The sequence below is a fragment of the Panulirus ornatus genome, chromosome 17 (assembly GCF_036320965.1).
Source record: "Panulirus ornatus isolate Po-2019 chromosome 17, ASM3632096v1, whole genome shotgun sequence".
Lineage (NCBI taxonomy): Eukaryota > Metazoa > Arthropoda > Malacostraca > Decapoda > Palinuridae > Panulirus > Panulirus ornatus.
Genome location: NC_092240.1, coordinates 15,042,501 through 15,055,000, shown reverse-complemented (window position 1 = coordinate 15,055,000; position 12,500 = coordinate 15,042,501).

Sequence of the window (12,500 nt, the reverse complement as noted above, 5' to 3'; positions counted from 1 at the left end):
AATGATACACTAGAGGAGATCCAGAGGAAGCCAACAAAGATGGTTGAGAGATACGATTCAAAACCAGAGGTTATAGAGACCATTCGTCATAGAAGAGAGCAAAGTAAGGAGACACTTGCTCAAAAAAGCTTTAAGTTTTTATACCAGTTTTATGACGTCAACAGCAAACAGTTCTTCGAAAGATAGAGAGATTGAGCAATCTAAGGCCACAACATGAAACTGAGCAAGAAACTTGCTAGGAAAGATTTAAGTCAACACTTTTATACAATGTAACTGTACCGGTTGAATGGAATGAACTGAGTGGGGATATTGTTAATGCTGGCATCATATAGATGTTTCAGAAGTCAAGTGGTATTAGAACATTTTCTCAATAGATGAGGCACCACCAGTGGGGGGAAAAAAACTCACTCCCAGAACACTACAAAATAAGTCATTGAGAACAAAGATAGTCAAAGGCATGTGAGGATGTACGTACACAAATCTAAACTAAAAAAAAGGAAAAAGAGGGAGAGATAGAAAAAAAAATGTAGGTTTAAACAAATGAAGGTATATAGACAGACGAGAAAGTACAGTGACACACATCAAAAGGCAGATTTATGTAATAGGACTTGAACCGACAGACAGAAGAACATACACGTTACTACACGGACCGACACTGATAGGAAAAATGAGACAGACAGATTGGGAGTCGAACAACAACAGCAACAATAACTAGGCCAGGCATTGCGACTCGCTGGATGGCGGCCAAACACGCCGAGCTGGCAACACTGTGTGTTTGTGTGTGGAATAATGAGGGTCTGGCGTCACGTGACTGGGGTCTGGCAAGGATCAGATGTGATACACTGTTGATTCGTACCTTTAAGGAGAAGGCGGTAAAAGGGGGGGGGGGGGGGTGATTACGTGGGGTAGTGGTAAGGGTGGGTTAAGATGCGGGGTACTGAGGTGAGAAAACAGGGGTGGGTGTTTGAGGATGGACCAGTTTTGGAGAGAGGGAGGGAAGGGATAAGATAATTCTGGAAGAAAAAGGATAGTGGAGGGAGGATTTCCAGTAGGAAATGAGCTCCTTCAGGTAATAGAAGCGAGTTTGCTTCTGGGGTGAGAGAATAGTCACAGCCGAACTTGGAATTCTGCCCGTCTTAAGACCCGGACGGTGACCGACTTAGAACAACAAATATACAAACAAAAGCAGACTACCTCACTAGGTTAGATTGGGCTACTTTCAGTTAATCTGATCAACTAGCTTGTCCGTACTGAGGTTTGAATACCTGAGCAAAGTGTAGCGTATGTTTCCAGATGATGATGCCGTCAAACTTACGTAAACCTGAACCCTGCGTCCATCTAATCAAAATAGGAAGAACCAAGGTCGGGCATCTGATCATCCTGAGAAGGTCATGTGTCCATGTTTGAGGGCAAGTGAAGTGGGGTTGGGGGAGGACCTTGGGTGAGGCAAGCCCGAGGTGGCGAGGAAGGAAGGGGCGGAGGCTGGGGAGAGGAGGGGAAGGTCGTATTAGTGGAGGGAAAGGATATGGCGAGCGAAGGCATCAAGGATATCCCGGGGTCTTAGTACAGGGAAAACGGAAGAAAGAGACGACAGAGGAGGAGGAGGAGGAGGAGGAGAAAGTGAAGAAGAAGAGGAAATAGATGGAGGAGGAGGAGGAGTCGAGGAAGAGGAAGAAGAAAACGGTCTGAAATTCTTGCGACAAGGGTGTGTGGCAAGTCCGGGGCTTTGAATATATTTCCGAAAGGAAGGCTAAGCGGGTGGGAAAGCCTGGAAATCTCTCTATTGGGATGGCTGGATAGGAGGGGCTTTGGGTGTGTTTCCAAAAGGGAGTGGAAGGAAAAAGAAAAGTAGGGGAGGCGGCGTGTAGGTTTTACCAAAGGGGAATGGAAATTCGGTACGAGAATGAGGCAAGTGGTAGAGAGGGAGTAAAGCGTACCTGGAAGGCTTAGCGAATGAAGACGGGAGAGGTGGAAGGGCATGTGGATGTGCCATCGAAGGCGGATGGAAAAACGGGAAGACCCACATTTGTCATAGCAAAAGTGGAATGGAGGAACGTGGAAGGATGTCTGGAAAGCCTTACCAAAAGTGGGGAAAAGAAAGGAACTGACGAGGGAACTGGATGTAGAAATCGTCGCGAGCGTGGAAAGCGTGGAAGACATTCTCCAGTACCCTCCTAACAAGGATATTTATGACGACTGTAAAACTTGGCCGAAGATATAAAATCGCGCGTGAGGCAGAGATCACATCTTCTGCAGGAAATGTATATTCATGTTATGTGCTGGTGGTGTGGGTGAAATGGATAAGGAGGAGATGGCAGGGGTTTAGAAGTCGGAGGAAGGGTTTTGAGGGAAAGAAGATATGATGATTGGATATCGGATCGAGAGCCAGAACGAAGAGTTAGGTGTACAAGAAAGATGCTTCCAGTTGTAGACAATATCTTATCAAGAGGTGACCTTGTGTTGGACTACAACCACTTATTTTGATGATTTATTTTACCAAGTTTGAGGAACCCATCATATGAACTTTCTCCATTGTCATGCAACCTTTTGGAATTTTTCTTACGGACCGCATTCACAGTTTCCTAAGTAAGCTTATTCCGTTCATCACTCACCCTTATAAAAGTTCTTCACATCTTTTCCAAAAAGATTCTTGTTTGGTACCTTGCCATGGCCTCTGGTTGCTCAATCTTAGCTTCTTCTCTCGAGGACCTGATCATTGACTTCATCATAAAACTAGTTTAGAAACTTGAAGGTTGTGATCAAAGCAACACTTACGCTTCCCTCTACTATCTTGCAGATATCTGAGGCCTCCAGCGCCCCCTCCCCCCACCTCTCTCTCTCCCTCTCTCTCTCTCCCTCTCTCTCTCTCTCTCTCTCTCTCTCTCTCTCTCTCTCTCTCTCTCTCTCTCTCTCTCTCGCTCTCTCTCGCTCTCTCTGATATGGTGCTATCTTTTTCTCCGTCCATCTGTGGATCTTCTGTATCAATAGCGTGATGTTTCTGTAAGTCGCGTAACAAAGCTTAAGAGGCATAGACTACTTACGGCCTAACATAGACTGGGGACAGTTTTCTGAACATTTCCTTATTGATGTACTTAAATACAATACTTGACAGCAGACGGCCGGCTTGCTTCCTTTACAGTCCTGCGAAGGTGAAGCTCTTGGAGGTAGGCTAGGTGCGGAATCGTCTGGAAAGTCCTTCTTACACACAGATCCTTGCGGCCTATTTCCTGGTAGAAGATATCCGTAGTGAGGTTTGACTGTTCATTCACTCGGGTTGCACTTCATCTATCGTGCTTCGGATCACTTTTGGAGCTTGTCTAGATCCCATTGATCTTTACGTCCTTTGTGACCTTGGTATCATCCGGAAACATAGCGATGTATGAGCCTCATCTTTCTGACGCATCACTTACGTACAACAGGAAGAGCAACGCCGCAGGTAGCTTCCTCCCTTTCGAAAAAGGCATCATTTGCTCCGTGTTGCTGAAGTAATTTTCTGGACACTGAAGGGGTTTCTTATTCTTGCTCAAACATCCAGTTTCTTTGCGAAATCTTCTGTGTGATAGTGTCAAATGCTTTCTGGTAATCTGGTTATAGACCATCCGCCTAGTTCTCTCTCTTTGTCTAACACGGAGCCTCATAGAAGTCTGATAAATGGTTTACACATGACTTCCGCGTTAGCTTTCATCTAGTTAGTTTCCCATCTGCAAGTCGTCACCCATTTAGTTTCTGCTCGTCCCTTACAACACTCGCGAGAGACCAGTCTGTAGTTCAGCACGATATCGCCTTCTTCTTTCTTAGATATGGGCACGACATTTGCTCTTTCCTACTCCCATTGACGCCATAGCCTTCACCAGGGACATAATGAACAGTAATGGTAAGCAGGCTGTCAGGTGTATCCACAACAAACCTAGGCAAAACTATGAGCAATGTATGAATCAAATTCCTATACTAATCTGATATCTTTTTTAGCCACGTCACTTCGTTTTCAAACCTCTTCCTGGTTCCATCTCAGTGGTGTTGAAGTCACAGTGTCCTGTACAGAGATAGAATATATATATATATACATGTTTAAACCTATCATTTAGGTCCTCGCTTATCTTCACCTCTCTCACAGTCTTGCAACTCCTCCATCTTCCCTAACCGGTTAAGCTGCTCTTAAACCGAGGGTTTGCTCCTGAAAATGTTCCGGAGGAGTTATGGGTTATGCCTCATCCACAAGATCATTTTCATAATCATTTTCTCTGCTTGTCTCTCCTTATCCTTTTTTTTTTCCTCAATCCTTGTTCTCTTTACCTCCTCGTTTATCTCCTCCACAACACGTCCCATGTCTGTCTCTCTTCTAACCTTCTTTCTATATTCGGAGGTAAGCCATATCTTCTAGCTCTTTCACCATAGATTTCACAGAATCTTCCACAATAGCGATCGATGACATGGCTGTGAAATTAGATGTACCAAGATCTTAAAGGACGTGTGTGTGTGTGTGTGTGTGTGTGTGTGTGTGTGTGTGTGTGTGTGTGTGTGTAGATATTATTTGTGATTACTATTTGTGTCTTAAGGGTAGAGTGTTCCACACTCGTGTTGCCCCGTCTCTTGACCTTGTGTGTGTGTGTTTTTGTGTGTGTAATTACCTATTTGTACTGTGTGGGAAGGGAGTTTTACACCCTTGGGACTCATCGGTGTGTGTGTGTGTGTGTATAACGGTGCTATCTGTGCTTTTGTGTTATATATATATACACACATATGTATATATATATATATATATATATATATATATATATATATATATATATATATATATATATATATACACACAATTGTATGGGTGGACAGATTTACAGAAAAATTAACTGATAAATAGAGAGAGAGAGAGAGAGAGAGAGAGAGAGAGAGAGAGAGAGAGAGAGAGAGAGAGAGAGAGAGAGAGAGCAAGCAGAGAGGTCAGGTCAGGAATCGTCTGCCTCTGATGGCACTTTAGAATATAAACACCGAGTTATGGCACAAGTCCCCGTCTTTATCCTCTCGTCTGACCCCCACAAGATTATATACCATTATAGACATTATCACAGCGTCGTATCTTCCAATCATTATATTACATTCTACACTATATCATAAAGTATCGAGTATTATATAGCTCTCGTAAGATTGCATCCACCCCACCGAGTGTGTGAGAGCGGGGAGGGGGGGCTCTTTACATTCACCTCACTATTGATAAAAAGGCGATTCAACCAGTCTGCTTGGTATTGTAGTATGCAAATGATGATGTTGAGGATTGTAATAAGGCCCTTGTCCAGAACTGCATCTTCGAGACTGGTCCTTATTACAAGCGTAATTAAAGAGTCTTATTGCACGCCATTAATGTTCTGGTCCAAGGGTTTAAAAGTCCAAGATCACAGGGCGAATTCGTGGGGGCTAAGTGCAGTAATTGGTGAGGTGGGGGAGGGAGAGCTAGCTGCTGGGCCTCACTTCTGACGGTGCTGTGAGAGGCTGTGGTCACACAGGGAAGACCTGGGATAATTGGTGTGGTTTTATTGTTGCTTCTGCTACTACTATTACTATCACTACTACTATTTATACTACTACAACTAATACTCCTGATACTTCTACTATTACTGCTTCTACTACTACTAATACTATTACTACAATTGCTGCTATTACTAATAGTGATACTATTATTTCTAGTACTACTATTGCTACTACTACCACTAATACTACTACTACTGCTACTACTGATGCTATCATTACGGCTAATACTACTACCACCACCACCACCACTACTACTACTAATACTATTTTCACAAAACATTACCTGATGATTGTCAAAAACTTCGTTGTGTCTGTTGCCTACGTTCCATATGTTATAATGATCCTCCTTGACAGCCATGAGGTTTGCCATGAATGCACACACACACACACACACACACACACACAGACACACACACACACACACACACACACACACACACAGACACACACAGACACACACACACACACACACACACACACACCCTCTCTGTGTTTCTCTAAGTCATCCTCGGTCTCTACCCAAACACTTCATTATCTTCCTAAGCCTCTCTCCCTCACTGGGTCTTTCGTTACCATGATCCTATATCTAACCTTTTCTCACACCGACCTTTCCTTATCATGATCCATTTTCTCTCAGAACAAAGAAATTCGTGACGTCTCGACAGCTGTTTTGCTTCTATGTACCAGTGTGTTCAGACCCCAGCTACGACTGGTCTTAGTCTACTGGTGCTGTTATAATCTCCCCTCACTTTCCTACGTGTTGTTCTCCCAAGTTTTGCTTTCAGTCTCCTTTAGTAGATCGTATAATTCTGTTCTTTTCTTTGGAAGTCAAAACTGATGAAAACGATAAATGTAACGTCAATAATGATGATGATGATGATAGAAATAGTAATTAGTATTGATAACAATGATAGCAGCAATAATTGTGATATTAGTGAAGATCATATTAACATTAATAGCAGCAATGATGCTAGATACTGAAAATGATGATAGTACTGCTACAACTAATGATAATAATGATGTAATGAAAATGATAATGATCATAGCAATAATGGTAATAGATGAAAATTAGTAGTCGCGTTAAAAGCTAATGAAAATTCTTATCATTTTCACACTAATGAGCCTCCTTCTGACACGTCTGATCACTGGGTTTAAAGGGACCGCTGGAAAATAATAATTCATAAGGTGGCGGATACTGTATCGTGCGAGTTGTGTGTCATCAAGTACCATGTGTGAGGTGGAGAGGCTATTTAACGTTTGTGAACGTGTTATTGGCAACGTTACGTGCTGGTGTGGCAAGAGAGGAAAGACAGACGGGCTACCTGGGGGTACCAAGGCGGTGAAACTTGGCAGCCACTGAGATGCTGGCTCACTATGGAGAGAGAGAGAGAGAGAGAGAGAGAGAGAGAGAGAGAGAGAGAGAGAGAGAGAGAGAGAGAGAATCATCCTTAACCTCCTTTGCCTCTTCTTCAGGACTATGACAGGATAACCTATTATTCCAACCTCTCTGACGGCAGGAACACCCCCGGATCTTTAAGACGCATGTCTGAACTACAGACTGACTTGATTCCATCACATTAGAACTTAAGGCAAGCGTCGGGCAAACAAACGAACAATGGCCTCATCTACACACACATCCAAGTCTGTCTTGTATAACGAAACCAGAGACTCTTCTCAACACGCCACATTATCCCATTTTTCTTTTTTTCACCCTGACCACTTCACGCTCGGTAGTTCTTCCCTTCGACAGTACGTCTCCCCGCATATACCACACCAGTCCAATTCTGTCTCTGCAGCGCATACACTTCTTGGCACAAGTATTTCTACCAGACTCCGACGGCTTGAGGTTGCAGCCCGAATGAAGACCCACCTTTGGCGAAGGTGTACGATCGTCAGTACAGGAAATAATAACACAGCCTCGTTACAGGAAGAAATACATTGCTCCAAAGTAGCGCATTTTGCTCCTGCTGGTTAGAGTAGCGCAGTCTTGAGCTGCAGAAACCACTAGATAGGAAGTCCTGGGTATCACCAGGTCCCATTTCTTTAAAAAGAAAAAAGGATCCTGAGGCAATTACTATAGATAAATGAATAACAAAATGATCTATGATAAGACACTGTTTTCTCAGCGTAGTCTAAGTCCCTTCCACTCCTACAGTCTTGTGCTCCGGGTGGCTGGCTGCTCAGACAGACCTTTCGTAGGGCATATACCACCGGCCTGACCCACATGTGTGAAGCCTTCCCCTGCGCTATACCTGTGTTTCCTCCCAGGGTTCAGCCAGACTCACCTCAACAGGTTCTACCGGGTTTCGGCCTCCTCCTCTGCCTCCTCCTCTTCCACTACCTCTGCTGGTTCTGCGAGTCATGCGCAGGTCAACAGCTTTGCGACCTAGTCATAAACTGCGGCTCATCCTCTCTGCCACTTGGTCAGTTATCTTAGAGTTGGAGAAAGAGTGAATCTTGCTCCTCACAGCTGCTGCCACTGCTGCCCGCGACACTTGCGGTTAGGATGCGGAAGAAAGACGGGGTCTGAGGGATCTGGTTGTGGTCGTGAGATTACGTAGTGTTATGGGTTGATATAACTTGGTGATCAAGGGAAGGATGATTGCAGCTTTAAGTCTGCATAAGCAAGGATATATATATATATATATATATATATATATATATATATATATATATATATATATATATATATTATCCCTGGGGATAGGGGAGAAAGAATACTTCTCACGTATTCCCTGCGTGTCGTAAAAGGCGACTAAAAGGGGAAAGAGCGGGGGGGGGGGGGGGGGGGGGGGGGGGATGGAAATCTTCCCCTCCAGTTTTTACTTTTCCAAAAGAAGGAACAGAGAAGAGGGCCAAGTGAGGATTTTCCCCTCTTAGGCTCAGTCCTCTGTTCTTGAATGCTACCTCTCTAACGCGGGAAATGGCGAATAGTATGATATATATATATATATATATATATATATATATATATATATATATATATATATATATATATATATATATATATATATATATATATATATATATATATTGCTGTGGGGAGGCTGTTTCACTGACAGTCTCCTCCTCTTCCCATGCAGGCAGGCAGGCAAGCGGGGTTCTGCTTTGCTTGCGTATTGACACTAATAGTTATTTAGTGGTCCAGGCAGTAGAGCGTATCCTGGCGTGATCGTAACATGCATCATTGATTCTCTAACACATCCCTTACTCCCCGAGAAAGGAAAATTAAATGCTTTTGCGCTCAGGAAAAACGCAGGTAATGTTTTAAACTTTCTGGTGTTTTTTTTTCTTTTTTTTTTTTTAGCGGAGGCGATGAGTCGTGGCTTTGAGATACAGTCATTCTTTCGATAAATGTTATATATATATATTTTTTCACTACATTTAGTTTCGATTTTAATCCGAAAAAAATGTTCAAAGTCCATTTTTTTTTTTCCAAGCCACTAACTTTCCTGAGCTGTGATGAATCTTTGCAGAGGCTTCTCTGTCTATGGTTAAGTTTGTCGGTTTTCTTCCTATGTTTAGATAGTAAGTTCTGTTTCGTCGTAACGTGGAATCACATAAGAAGACTTTCATAACGTGAGTGTTCGTTGGAGTCTTCCATGAGTCATGATACTCACACTATCTTGTTTGTCCCTTATGTTCTACATCACTTATCAGTACTTACCAGTCTACATCACTTATCAGTACTTACCAGTGACACTACCTTCTACTTACCAGTGACACTACCTTCTACTTACCAGTGACACTACCTTCTACTTACCAGTGACACTACCTTCTGCTTACTAGTGACACTACCTTCTACTTACCAGTGACACTACCTTCTACTTACCAGTGACACTACCTTCTACTTACTCACGATTCTTACTGACACTCATACTTACATAATACTGGACATAATTACTCTGCGTACTGCTTGTCCATAAAAGGTACTCTCACCCAGTAGACGCTGTTCTCTCACACTAAACCCTGCACATCCACATTTAAGTTCTCACCTGTTCACACTACCTGCCACTCAACGACACTAAATACTCCTCCGTCATGCTAACTTTCACTTCTCCCTCACACTAAGCAGCATAAAGTCACACACTTCCAGGTGTCCCCTCTCGTATTATTGACCACCCGCTCATCCTACTTGCTGTACAAAACACACAAACAAACGGTCACTCTGCTCTTGTCCTTTCCCATAACCCTCTACTCCTTTCCACCAGCTGGCATTCCAGCACGACCCTCCTTCCGGAGCAGATGTGGACTCTGAAAGCCAGTGACCTAAGTATGGTAATGGCGACACTGATCTTTAGCTGTGGTCCCTGTATCCCTTTGTGAAGACAAAAGGACTTTTTCCATGACAAATTAGATGTTGCTTTTGTGATATACATGTAAAACGCTCGTGTCAAAGTTTAATACTAAGATGCTTTTGTGATATACGTGTAAAAACGTTCGTGTCAGTTTAATACTAAATACTAAAGTGCTTTTGTGACATACGTGTAAAAACGTTCGTATCAAAGTTTAATCCTAAAATGCTTTTGTGATGAACATGTAAGAAAGTTCGGGAAAAAGGTTACACAGGAATGGAAGAGTGTAGAAATATTGTGGAATGAGTTCGAAGTGTGGGAAGAAGCCGGGCGGGCGTGTACCAGCAAGAGAGGAAGATGTCGAAGGAGAAGAGAAAGTCTTGCTGGACCAGGTAGACAATTTATAGACTCGTATGGCTCACGGAGACTCCTGCTGCCAGGATGTCGAAGAACTCCACCTCGTGAGGAAATGCTGGAAGGCACGAAATGCTGGAAGGCTCCAGACTTTGTTTATGGGCCATAGCAACATAGTGACACGGATGAAGTATCACATATTGGACGAAAGAAATTTCGACGAGCCTGAAACCGTGTTAGCTGGTGGCTCCCTCCCTCGTCAGACCACCGAAAACAGTTTCGTGCAAGGGACCCGAACGAGAGACTTCTATGCTGTTATCCAGGAGCCAAGCTTTACGACATTATTGAAAAGGATGACGACTTCCCCCAAAGACGTGACGCCCGAGACACTCCATATGCTCAGGTGGGAACCAATAACCTCAAGATATCATTGATAAGCACAAGAAACTCGAAGCAAAATCTAAAAGAACGTAAAAAGGCTCGTCATATGTAGCATGCTTTGAGGTACAGTGCCAGCGCTACTGTTTTTAAGGCCGAGTCTCGGAGGTATTAGTGAGGGAGTGAGGTGAATTTTGCGAGACTTGAGGTTGAATTTCATGTTATGGATCTGTGGTATGACTCGAACCCCCGTCAGAAACCTGTTTGCGAGAGATGGACTGCATCTGAATCAGATAGGGAGTGCATGCTTGGGCAACGTGTTAGAGAAAAACACATTAGGAAACACGTCCAGTAAATTTAGAGAGAGAAATATAAAGCAACCTAATCCAGTGTAAGGTGTGGGTACCAATGACCCCCCAGCCCAGGCCAGTCCAGTTCGAGTAAAAAAAAAAAAGACGTGAGTATTCATGACCCCAGGTCAGATGGTGACCTGACTGGGGGAGAAAAAAAGAAAACAATAGCCACCCGAATGATAGATCAGGCCAGGACAATCCAAACCATTATAGTGTGGGTGGAGAATGTTGCTATGAGTGACCATATAGAATGTTGTAAATGTCTCGTATGCAAATACCAAGAAGCATAACTTCAAAACGAGATGATCTAATCGCATATGAGAACCCTAACACACCTGATATAATTACTTTAATGGATTCATGGATGATAATGAATTATCATCTGAATTAGTGAGAACAAGATGTAATACATAATCCCCCCCCCAAAAAAAAAAAATATATGCTTAGGCTCAAAAGAAGATGGGTCTCCACCCTAAATGCAAAGTAGGACTAGAAAATAGATTAAGGGTGAAAGATACACTAGAAGAATGTCATCCACACCAACTTGTAGACAAGCTAACGAGAAATCTGAGAATATTGTGATTTGATTACAACCACAAGCATTGACTTGATACAGATATGTCAGGATGGCGAAAAGTTAAGCCAAAAGATCACCCTATGATCTAAGTTTGCCATGAACATACATTTTCAAATGGACAATAACGTAGTGATGACTCCTGGCTACAGAAGAGCCAAGGACTTCGAAATGTGATTTGGTCACGGAAGCAGCTACAGGTGAATGAATACAAAAAAATCTCGAGAGTATCAAAATATATTGATGGACGAAGTGTGTCAATGTGACCTAGATGAAACTACAATATTAAGTAACCAGTTTGGATGACCAGGGTTGTTAGAATTTATATGAAGAAAGAATAATAATACACAGAATGAATATGGATCATCAATAAACCTTATAAAGAATTCATAAAGTTACAGCGTGACTGTAAGAGAATGATAAGAAGCAGTGGACGCGAACGCGAAAAACAATAGGTCGTAAAAATTCAAAGAAACTCCGAATAATTCTTTAGATATCTTAAGAACAAAAAAAAAAAAAAAAAACGGAAAATGAACTATACTGTAAACCCATTTTTTGATGTGAATGAAGGACTAACAGTTATTTACCCCACAACTTTTCATGATATATCTATAGGCCAAGAGGAGGAGGATCTTGAACTTAATGAAATAGATATCTGCTATATATCAAAATAGATAGACAGTATTCGAATAAATCAATTGATCCCAGAAGAAATTTATATCAAGGGCTAATCTTGGAATTAGACCTGTAAACAAGTGAATGATATATCAGTTGAGGTTTTTTTTTCAATGAATAAGTAAATAAGGGGGAAAGTGTTTACCGATTGGATGGCTTGCCAATATCATACCAATATTCAGAAAGGAAAATGACACATCCATTTAATCACTGTCCAATGAAGCCTCACTTCAGAAATAGGACGAATGATAGAAACCATGTATTCCACACAAGACTCTATCCTGTTTGGAATACGAGTGTTTGATAACGAATAACCAAAAGCGATTTTGTAAATAACTAATCTTGCCT